Here is a 12,630-nt window from a genome sequence, read left to right as displayed (position 1 = left end):
CCACTTCTCCGCTGCCGCCTCAACTTCCTATACACCTCACTTTTTAGTAAAAGTGTGTATTTTGCTGAGTTTTTTTTGGTCTTTCCCCCCCCAGGCTGCTTTGGCGTGGTACCTACGCCGCCATCTTAACCGGAAGTCCTTCTCTTTTTCCTTACTTTTAACAGTGACTCACATTGCTCTAAGAATTAGTTTATCTTAATTTTTGTTTTAAAATGAAGATACATAGTTCAAAATTCCTGAGGAATTTTCGTCTTACTGATAAATTGAAAATTTTGCCAAATGGTTTTGAAAAGCATTAAAATATTAGATTATTAAAGGAATAAATTTACAGTGACTACTGGAACTTATTTTGTGCTTTTGATGGAGGATTTGTTAGGAATATTTACTCTGGATAGTCTATTTATACTTATATAATGCTTATATTTTTCCTGTTTTAGTTATTTTAGTTTTTTTCAGTTTACAGATTTGTATAAAATGAATTACATTATTAATTACATGGGTTAATTTTAACTGATTGCTAAAATTGTCATGACCTTTTACTAATAAATAATTTCTTAAAATGCTACTTCAGTAAATTTTTTCTATATGAATAGCTCAAAGTAGCTAATAGAGTTACATTTGGCAAGATGTTTAAATCAAATTAAATGTTCTGTGATTTACTTTTACTTTTGTTTTATTGTTGGATAGATTGCAATAAAACAACCACAGTAAAACCAGAATTTATGGAATAACCACATCTACTCAAACGAATAAAGATCTTTATTACTAAGTTATTAAGGAGCAAAAGACAGTTTAATAATTATTTACCTCAATATCAACCATTTACTTTTAGTAATAGGTAGTTAGCACATGAACTTTCAACTTGTAAATATCCACTTATTATAGTTTCTTAATTTTGGGAAAAAAAACTATACAAACAAAATTAAGATGTCTTTTTTAAATTCAGTGTCATTCATTTCAAGCTCTAAGTTTTACATTCCATTTAGTTTTTAAAATCCTTAGTAAAACTGATTTTATATCATACATTTCACCAGTTCAAAATGCAGAATTCACCATTATATAATTTGAATGTTTATCCAAAAGATCAATACATCCATTAAAAATCAGGGAAACATCATCTACTTTCTGCAAAATTAGAATGAAAACTTTGCTGGCAGAGAAAGATGATACCTAAGCAAATCCCATTGTCTTCTTCCCACAACATACAAATTTGAACAGCTATTCATGCTTCAAACCACCTTCCTAAGAGTGAAGAAAGTCATGTCAAAGATGACAATGCCTGATTTTAATGAAATAAGATAAATTTAAAATAGTAGAAAGGAAAAGGAAATGGTGTCACCGACTTGGGGAGATGGAATGAAGTTAGTCTTAGATCTTATACCCAATACCAGACTCTGCCATGAAGAACAGTGCTGGGCAGAATCCCAAGATCTCTGTGCTAAGCCCATACTCACAGTCAGCCAAGGCATGGCTGATATTATCCTTCTGCCATCCTTGTGGTCCAGAGAAAGGAGAAGCGCAGTAGCACTCTCTGGGGGACAATACTCTAAAGCCAGAACTTGAGTTTGACTTGGAGCCCAATGTGAAGCCTCTGTAATAAGACCTAACACAGCAGAAAATGAAGGTCCTTGTCCTCAAACCATAGTTTCTAGACTTACCCCAGCATTCAGTTGAGACCTGAGAGTTCATCTTAGATACCCCAGTTTTGGCCTGCATCATTGCCAATGTTGGAGTGGGCCTGGGTCACCCAAGTCATGAGACAGCATAGATCTGTGCAGCTCAGAAACCTAGGTGGGATGAGCTCACCATGTATCTCAGTACAAGACTGTCTGTAGGACCAAGCATTGGCAGAAGAGCTATCAGGAGGCCAGACTGACTGCTAGAACTACCTAATCATGAGGCGGGGGGTGGGGAGGGGAAGAAAATAAAACCTGCTCCCAGGGAGAATGATTCATGTTTTAGCACCACTACCACCTGTGATGTGGGACTTGGACACACTTCTTCCTTTAGAAGTTAGATGTGACTCAACTTACTTTCAGCCTTGGCAGACAAGGAGCTTCCATTCTGAACATCATCCCTACTTTGAGAAGCTTAGTGTAGGGTGAGAACCTATTACTTCTGTTAAAGGAGAAAATTAATTGTAGCACTTGACTGTGGAGCTTAGAGCCCAGCTGCTGCTATCTATCACCTGGCAATACTAACAGAACTCTTCCCTATTTAGCTGAGAGAGCCCCTGTCGGCCCCAGGCTCATGCTTGTAGCTTGTAGTGTTCATGGTCCATGAGTCTTTAGTAAGTAACTTAAAACTGTGGCTGCAGTCCTACCTGATGCTGTGATAGCCTTGGATGACTTGGGAGCTCAAGATATGATAACTTTGTGCACTTATAGGGCTTGATTAGTGTAAAAGCCTAGGGCTTATTATTCAATGAATTTTATCAGAATTTTAAAATTTCTGATTACAAACAGTTAACAGTGCCTGAAGATTTTGAGTTAAGCCTCATTGCAAGGAGAGCTTAGAGTGGAATGGACTAATTTTTGTTAATCTATTTATTCATATAAACACTATAACTGAAATTGAGACAAACATAGGTGGGCTTGGACCACGTCTAATATTGAAACAGTGACAAAGCATAAACAATTGACTTGCAACAAACTTCAGTAGGCTACCATCCAGAGATAAAGATAGCAATAGTCACTACTGGATTAACAGGAGGGGGAAGCAAGCTATTTGAATTTCTAGAAAGGTAGATAAAAGCAAAATTATGTTAGGATGAATAAAATATGTATTAAGTTCTTTAATGTACAAATTATGTTGCACATCTATAAATACTAAGAAATTTCAGTCACTACTCCTAATTATTAAGATAAAGGTCCATAAACTGTCAAGTTTTAATAAGAACAACCCATTCTTGGAAGGAGAATGTAAAGTAGTTGTATGAAGGCAACTCCCTCTGTTTCAAGGGAACTTAGAGAAAAAAAATCAATATCTAGCTGTTGGGAGCTATGAACCAAACCTCAGCCATGTTGACAGAAACTGCCATATAGCAAGTTAAGTTTCTATTTCCTCATCTTTTACCAGAAATGAAGGAGCCATTACACCTGGGTGACAGCCTCTCCTGGTGCTGCTGGTAATTGATGAAGAAACAAAGAAATTACATTTAACCAGTAACCCTATGATCTCTGGCCTGGTTATGATTCCTTCCCCCTACAACCCTATAAAAACCTATATGTAAAAAATAAACTTCAAGACCTTGACAAATACCTAGCTTGGTCTCCTTCTTGTGTCTGTTTGCCTCCCCCATTCAGGTTAGCTTCTCTCCGAGTCCTTGTTCAACTCCCCGCTGGCTGGGGCAAGTGGCGCCCAATGTGGGGCCCAGGTACGAAGAAAACCTGAACATCGCTCGAGTGGACGGCCGTCCCACCATTGGATCGCCACCCCACCAGGGGGGTGAGCGAAGATCCGCATAGAGGTCACTGCAGGCAGTCCGCGCCTGTAATACAGACCCTCACTGTGATCAATGCAGAAAGATCCATTTGAGGTAAGCGACAAAGTTTAGGCAATTAAAGTAAAGACTATTTAGTCAAATTTCAAGACACAAGAATTGCGGGTTTTCTCTTTCCACTTCTTTTCCTCCTTGTACTTTCGGTTGGTGCCATTGTATGGAATTGCAACATAGTGACAGGGCACCTGAAGCCTCTTGGCCAGGGATACCCTCTGGCATTGGCTGAAGGCCCCTAGCTCCCTGTGCGAGTCCTGACAGCCCATTTGAGCATTGGCAAAGACCTCCTATCTAGCCTCTCTTCCTATCAACAAAACTCGGTACGCAACAGCCAGTAAATGCTCTTAGAGCGGCTGCCAGCTCTTAGAATTGCAGTTAGGCTTACGGTAGGCCCACCAGGAAATCCCCCGTGCAGGTTCTCAGACCAGGAATGTTGCCCTTTGGTCTTGTCATTTCTCCTCTTTCCTTTTTTATCATGGGACAGACACTAAGTAAACAGGAACTTTTTATCTGGGGATTTAGACTCCCACAAGACTCATGGAGCAAAAGTTAAGAAAAAAAGATCTTGTATGTTTTTTTCCTCTTCTTAGAAGATTTATGTCCATGGTTTCCCCAGGAAGGTACCATTGATGAAAAAAGATGGGGGAGAGTGGGAGATTGTTTAAAAGATTATTATAGGACTTTTGGCCCTGAAAAAGCCCCGGTTCAAATCTTCTCATATTGGAATTTATTAAATGATGTACTTCAAGTTCACCGGTGTCAGCCAGATGTGTCAAAAAGTTGTTACAGATGGAGAATTCTTTCTTAAAAATAACCTTAAACCTAACCAAACCCCTCCCATTCATGAACTAACTTCAAGCCATCAGGATCCCCAACCGGCTACTGCTGCTGCAGCCGCTCCCTCCCCCCCCCAGCCGCCCCGCCCTCCAGGCAGGCACCGCAGCGGCAGTTCCCAGGCAAAGGCGCTATGCAACACAAATGATCCCCCTTCACAGTGCCCCTCTGTCATTATTCCTATGCCCAAGGATGACCCACCTGCCCTTAAATCCATTTATCCTATTCTCTCCAAATCTGCAGTTACCCCTCCCCCTAATACCCCTCTTTCCCTAGATGGGGAATCAGAGCTAGAGTATGAGGCTGCCAGATATCACAACACTGACTGGCCACCTCTCATAGCCCCCATAGCAGACCCTCCACCTTATCTTCACAAGCCTAAGTCACATCACTTCTGTGCCCCTGTAACTCTCTATTGTGATTTAGAAACAGTCACTCGACAGGCAACCCACCAACTTTCCCAGGAAACCCAATCACTAAAAACTCTACAGTTAAAAAAGTAAAGGCCACTTTACTTAAACAACTCCATGACTTAGACCTAGAAATCCGCTCCCCCTCTCCTGCACCTGTACAGCACATCAAAGCTAAAATCAAACAACCTAAGACTGTTCATGCGTTTCCAATAACACACGCCCAAGTGAAAGCAGGAGCAAATTCTTTAACCTGTTCACCACCTGAGTCGAGCGGGGCAAAAACAGATTCAGGGGAGGAAGGCTCTGAAGGAGATAAGCACTCTAAACAATCCACTGATTCAGATGATGATAGTGAGCCAGATAGGAACAAAAGTATTGTTATTAAGCCCCAACAGTATCACCATTTAAAATTTAAATATATCAAGGAATTAAAAAGTGCTGTTTCCTCTTATGGACCTACTTCTCCCTTTACCATGACCCTACTAGAGGCCCTTAGTGATGATTGGCTTTTAGTAAATGATTGGAAAATGCTTGCAAAGGCCATCCTGACATGAAGGGACTTTCTCCTGTGGCCCAGGCCAAAGCAGCTCACTCTGTATATCACCTTAATGCTCAAACCTTGCGTCTTCTTTTTAAAATAACTAGGGAACAAGCTCGTCAGATAGTCAAACAATGCACAAACTGTGTCACCCTCCTACCCATTCCCCACTTAGGCATAAATCCTAGAGGTTTAATTCCAATAAGATCTGGCAAATGGACGTAACACATGTTCCCTCATTTGGCAATCTTAAGTACCTCCATGTTACTGTGGATACCGTTAGTGGATTCATTTTTGCCAGCCTCCATGCTGGAGAAGCTTCAAAAAATGTCATTGCTCATGTACTCAATTGCCTTGGTGTCATGGGAAAGCCCCACATTATTAAAACTGATAATGGTCCTGGATATACTGAAAATAAATTCCAAAATTTCTTTCATCAATTACAAATTAAACATATTACAGGCATACCATACTATCCCCAGGGTCAAGAAATTGTTGCACGAGCCCATCAAACTATTAAACAAACCCTCCAAAAGTTAAAAACAGGGGATTTATATCTCATAAAAGGCTCCCCAAAAAAATTCTTCATCATGTTTGTCTTGAACTTTTTAACCCTTGACGCTCAAGGAAAGTCAGCTGCTGATCACTTTTGGCACACAAGCGCAAAAAATACCTTTGCCAAAGGTATGTGGAAAGATCCTTTAACTTTAAAATGGAATGGCCCAAACACAGTACTCATTTGGAGCCAAGGATCAGTATGCTTGTTTGATACCAAAGAAAATCCTGCAAGATGGCTGTCAGAGAGACTTGTAAAACAGGCTGATGATCCGCCAATGACATCTCACATATCCAGGGAAGAAACACTTCCCTGAGAAACTCTCCTTTTTTCCTAACAGGACAAAGCTGGAAGGACCTTTACTTATTTTAATCCTCCTACTCACAATTGGACCTGTTATTATACATAAAGGCAGATCGAGGCATTGCCACTGAAGACATACCACCTGCAGCTGTCACTCTCCCTTGATCTTACATTCTGTACTTATTTACTATACTCTGTCCTCTACACCTCTGCTATTGCTGCGGTCTACCTGTCATGGCCAAATAGCTACCCCTCCTATGGAAGCTGCATAGGATTCAGACCTATGCATATCAACACACAATAAAGTGAGTGTGATAATGGGCACCAACATGGGTGTGAGGCAAAGCACCACAAGGGAAGGTCCCTTTCTGACCGCTTCTGAATTCCCTGAGAGAAAAACCTGACTTACAAGGAGGTTGGTACCATAACTGTTATCATTAAGGCCGCGCCTCACTCTCTGGCCGCATAGGCCCTGCCTCCCCTCCCCAAAAGGTACCAAGGGCCAAAAATTGTGGAAAAAAGACATCCCATGGGAGGAGTTGGGTCCCTACTCCCCCAATTGGTTAATGCCCACTGCTGCAAAGCGGGCCTCCCCCTACTTTTGTATAAAAGAGGGGAGGAGATGTTGGGAGCTATGAACCAAACCTCGGCCATGTTGACAGAAACCACCATATAGCAAGTTAAGTTTCTATTTCCTCATCTAATGATCTTTTACCAGAAATGAAGAAGCCATTACACCTGGGTGACAGCCTCTCCTGGTGCTGCCAGTAATTGATGAAGAAACAAAGAAATTACATTTAACCAGTAACCCTATGATCTCTGGCCTAGTTATGATTCCTTCCCCCTACAACCCTATAAAAACCTATATGTAAAAAATAAACTTCGAGACCTTGACAAATACCTAGCTTGGTCTCTTTCTTGTGTCTGTTTGCCTCCCCCATTCAGGTTAGCTTCTCCCTGAGTCCTTGTTCAACTCCCCGCTGACTGGGGCATCTAGCAGAGAACCATAATAGATTGAAATGAATAATAAAAATCAAACAATTCCCTTAGATGACATATACACTAATTATAATTAAAGCTGCGATAAAAAGCTTAAAAGCACAATACATTAAATAGAGGATATTCTGAGACAAGATATTTGAAAATGTGTAGGTGGGAGAGAAGAAAAAGCTAAAAGATTGAGGGAAAATATATGAGAAATTTGAGACACCAGTAAAACAACATATACTGAGATTACTGAGATTTAAGAGAGACTTTAAGATGCCAAAGAAGGGCTGTAGCAATGGCTTAGAGGGTGAGGCATTTGGCTGTGAAGCCTAAGAACCCAGGTACCATTCCACAGTACTCACATGAGCCAGATGCACAAGTTGAGGCATGCATCTGGAATTGGTTTGCAGCCGCTAGAGACTCTGGCATCCCCATTCTGTATATTGCTCCTGCCTTCTCTCTCTCTCTCTCTCTCTCTCTCTCTCTGTCTCTCTCTCTCTGATAAATGGTGATAAAAAAATAAATGCTTTATAATGCTAAAGAAGTAGAAAGTGGGGCTGGAGAGATTGCATAGTGGTTAAGGTGCTTGCCTGCAAAGTAGTGACCCAGGGATTACCAGTACCCAGATAAAGCCAGATGCACAAAGTAGTGCATGTATCTAAAGTTTGTTTGCAGTGGCTAGAAGCCCTGGTATGCCCATTCTCTATTTCTCTTTCTCTTTGAAAATAGCTAATTAAAATGTTAAAGAAGTAGAACATATATTCAAGGTGATCATAACAAAATTATTCTCACACCTACAGAAAGACACATATATGATGGTCAAAGCTCACAGAAGGATTTAACTGCAGTAAGTCTATCCAAAGACATTTCACTGTCAGTCTCTCCAAGATGAAGGACAGTGAGGCAAGTGAGAAAAACAAAAGATATATAAGGTTGTCCTAATTTTCCTAGAAAATGACATGAAATTTACACAGAACTAAAATACAGAAGGGCTAGCAAAGACTGCTATCTCTAGCAAAGCTATCTTTAGAAAGAAAAAAAGAGGGCTCAAGAGAAGGCTCAGTGGTTAAAGGTTCTTGCTTTCAGAGCCTCCTGGCCTGGGTTCAATTCCATAGAACCCCAATGAAACCAGATGCACAAGGTGGAACATGTGTCCTGAGTTCTTTTGCAGTGGCAAGAAGTCTTGTTTCCACAGTCACAGTCTCTCTCTCTCTCTCTCTTTCTCTCTCTCGCTCTCTCAAATAAGAATATCTTAAAAAAGAAGGGAAGAAGAGACAAAGATATTCCCAGCAAAAGCTGGTAGAATGTATCTCCCCCAGACCTGTCTTATAAGAACCAAAGGAGTTCCTTACAACAATAGAAATTAGACATTAATAAGCAAAAAGAAAGAAGTATAAAGCTACTGATTATATATATGTAGTATAATATTATATGTATATATTTTATATAAATTTTGAAAACTCTAATGTAAACATGGTGGATAAATCACTCAATTCTTCATATGAAGACTAAAGAGAAAAGAAAACCATAACTACATAAATAATCAAAGACATAGGAAATATAGGCAGATGGAAAGTAAATGACCGTTGAGTGCACAGAACTAAGTGAAATATCCACATTGCCCTTTGCAAGGCTCAGAAAAACATTAAAGAATATAAGATAAAAAGAATGTAAAAGCATGAGGATGGGGAGAGTTCTGCATAACACTGCCTCCCAGACAAGATAAGGCCAATTTGACCTCACAGAGACTGTTCTTACCTGCACAAGACCTGCATAATATTGTACCCATCAACATTCCATTATGGTTGCTGGAAGAGGGTATGAGATACCATTCTTCTCCAAGTAGTTATTGGCAGTTTTCCTCAGTGAGGCACAGACATTTCCTTTCATGTTATAACTACCAGTAAGCTGTATGTGTTCTGATAAATTATATCTTCTCATTTCAGTGAAAAATATAACACCCAACCATAAGCATCTCACAGAAGGAAACATTTTATATTGGCTTACATTTACAAGGGGAAATTTTGTCATAGCAAGGAAAGCATGGCACAATTGGGAAGCTGGTCACATTGTCACATATCAGCAGTATGGAGGAAGCAGCAAACAGTGAGCTAGCTAACTTTGACAAGGGGGGGAGGATTACAAAATTACAAATCCCTTATCCCAGTGCCACACCTTCTTCAGCAGGCTCCACCTTCCAAAGGCTAATCAACTTGGGATCAAGTTTGAGACTTATGCACAAACACACAAGGCTATGGAAAATATATCTCAATTAAACTACTACAATAGCCCATTCATGTTCATGCAAGCAGCCCTAATTAAAGTTGGTGGGACATGGACACCCACACATGAAATCAAGGCAAAAGAGAAACTAGTTGGGAAGAAGTTCAATAGGATTGTAGTGGTAGAGAAGTTAATGAGAGGTGACCATGGTCAAAATACATTATGTACATGCACTAAAATGTCAATCAATAAAATAAAAATTTCAAAATGTGGAAAAGAATGGAAACATATGTTCTTTTTATTTTTCTTGTTTCCTTTTTGTTAATTATGACTGCATGTCCCCATTCCTCTGAGGGTCCTTTTCAGTGGGGTTGTTGGTATTCGCCATAGGGTTATAAATGTATAAGTCGGTCTCTGTGGATGGTATATAATGCTTCAGGATACTCCTTCCCACCCGGTTCTTACATTTCTTATCTTTAAAAATCATGTTAACTTGTAATTATTTCAAAGAAGCTAATTATAACCAACTTTTTTTTTTTTTAAGTCTCACAAAGATAGACAAGTACAAAAATAAACAAGAAATGAGGTGGGAAGAGGGGAAGGGTTTCCCAACAGGTTGGGGGAGAGTTGGAATGTTGGGGTTTGGAGGGGATTGGAAGGGTAGAAGGTGGGGAGGGTGGGCAGGGAATACAAAAACGTTAAGACAGTGTTAAGAATCAGTTCTGTGGAAACCCTCAGTCTGACAACCATTCTGTAAGATATTACCACCAATAAAGGCAGAAGGGGAGCAGTGTGGAAAGAAGGTAGAAAAAGGATAACCTTGCAACCATGAGTTCTAGCTGGTAAAGCAAAGCCCAGATTTAGATCCCCACTGTGACCTGTTGGTTAGGGAGACCCATGAGGGGCCAAAAAAAATAAAATGTAGGGCATTAAAAAGACACTTGATTACCTACCAGAGGTAAAAGGTAAGAGCCTATTGGTGAGGGCACGACAGGCTGTAGTTACAGAAAATCAGAATATACTGGTATTTAGGGGAAACTAGCTTTCTACCAGCTAGCCGTCATAGCACTGGAGAGCCCTATTGGAGCTGCCAGAGGACAAAGATCACCAACAGCATGAATAAGCAGGGGCCCTGTAGACTATGAAATCAACCAGCCAGACATGTACACAGTTGTGCAATAGTCATGTACCCACTACAGGTAACCAACTGTTTTGTTGTTGTTGTTGTTTTCTGATTGGACACAAGGTCTGCTCAGTGGGAGGTAACTCATTCATATCTGGTAGTAGAAACCATTTCAGAATACTAGAGTAAGGCAAGAGTGTCCTGGCACATCAAAAATCACCTAAACAACATTGCATACTACCTTTATCCCAAACTTCTCTCACACTTGGCTAGAGAATGTATTTTATTTTACAGATAGTAGAGAAAATGGAGGACAGCCTAGATAAAATGATAACCAACTACCTACTATTAGACTTTCCAACTCTACCACTTCTGCCAGGGCCCAAGAAAAATTGCAGAAGTGACATCATGAATACTGCTCTTACTGCTAGCCTAACATCCAGACCTAGGATGAGGTTGACAGACCAATGGAGCAATCAAAACCAATGAAAGTAAAAATCCAGAGGCTACAAAGAACTCAACACTGAAACAAACTACCAAAAGGCCTGCCATGGAGCAGGGAATTTTGAGAAGGAAGGGGGTGAGAAGATTATGAAAAAGAGTGGATAGGAATACCTTGAAGCACAGTTCCAGGACTCCACAGGGACTGACTGAGGCCTTCATGACCCTATGGTAACTACCAGAACTCCACTGAGAGGGCTCACAGAGTAACAGCAGTTGGGGTGAGGGGACAATAGTGTACAACCTGTTATAATATACATAAAATAAAATTTAAAAACTAAATAAATGAATTTTTTAAAAAAATAAGCAAGAAGCTATAGTTGCTGGACCCAAAATCCGGGTCCTCAAGTCTATTCTATTGGTCTATACTCCTGTTTTTATGCCAGTACCATGCTGTTTTTATTACTATGGCTTTGTAATATAACTTTATATCAGGTATGGTGATGCCACCAGAGGTATTTCTTTTGCTGAGGATATGTTTGGATATGTGAGGCCTTCTGCCTTACCATATGAAATTTGAGATCATTTTATCTATCTCTGTGAAGAACACTGTAGGGATTTTAATTGGAATTGCGTTAAATCTATATATTGCCTTTGGTAGGATTGTCATCTTCACAATGTTAATTCTGCCTATCCAGGAGCATGGGAGGTCTTTCCATCTTTTCAAGTCCTCCTCAATTTCTTTTTTGAGAGTTTTTATATTTTTGTTGTATAGATCTTTTACTTCCTTGGTTAACGTTATTCCAAGGTATTTTATTTTTAAAGCCCAAACAATATAGACTGGAAAAAAGATAGCATCTTCAACAAATGGTGCTGGACAAACTGGATAACCACATGCAGGAAACTAAAACTTGATCCACACATTTCACCATGCACTACACTCAAATCCAAATGGATCAAAGACCTCAACATAAGACCAGAAACTCAAAAACTACTGGAAGAAAATTTAGGAAGTACTTTCCATGATATAGGAATGGAAAAAGACTTCCTGAACAAAACCCCAGTGGCTCAAGTTCTTAAACAGTCACTCAACCATTGGGATCATATGAAGCTGAAGAGTTTCTTTACAGACCAGCATATAATAAGCAAAGCAAGTAGAATACCCACAGAATGGGAGAAAATATTTGCAGGTTATCTAACTGATAGAGGCCTTATCTCTAGAATTTACAAAGAACTCAAAAGTCTAAACAATAAAAAGACAAATACCCCACTCACAAAATGGGGCACAGAGTTAAACAGGCAATTCACAAAGGAAGAGATACAAATGGCAAACACACACTTAAGAAAATGTTCATCATCCCTAATCATCAGAGAAATGCAAATTAAAACAACTATGAGATTCCACCTTACCCCAATAAGGATAGCCAACATCAAAAAGTCAAATGAAAATAAATGCTGGTGAGAATGTGGAGAAGCAGGGACACTCATTCACTGTTGGTGGGAATGCAGGATGGTACAACCGCTTTGGAAAGCAATATGGAGACTCCTGAAAAAGCTGACTATAGAAATACCAACAGACCCAGTTATACCATTACTGGGCATCTACCCTAAAACCTTCAAACCAAAAGCCGAAGAGATTTGCTCAACCATGTTTGTAGCGGCTCAATTCGTAATAGCTAAAAGCTGGAATCAACCCAGATGTCCATCATTAGA

The sequence above is a fragment of the Jaculus jaculus genome, chromosome 17, assembly GCF_020740685.1.
Source record: "Jaculus jaculus isolate mJacJac1 chromosome 17, mJacJac1.mat.Y.cur, whole genome shotgun sequence".
Taxonomy (NCBI): Eukaryota; Metazoa; Chordata; class Mammalia; order Rodentia; family Dipodidae; genus Jaculus; species Jaculus jaculus.
Note: the sequence above shows the minus strand (reverse complement) of the source record.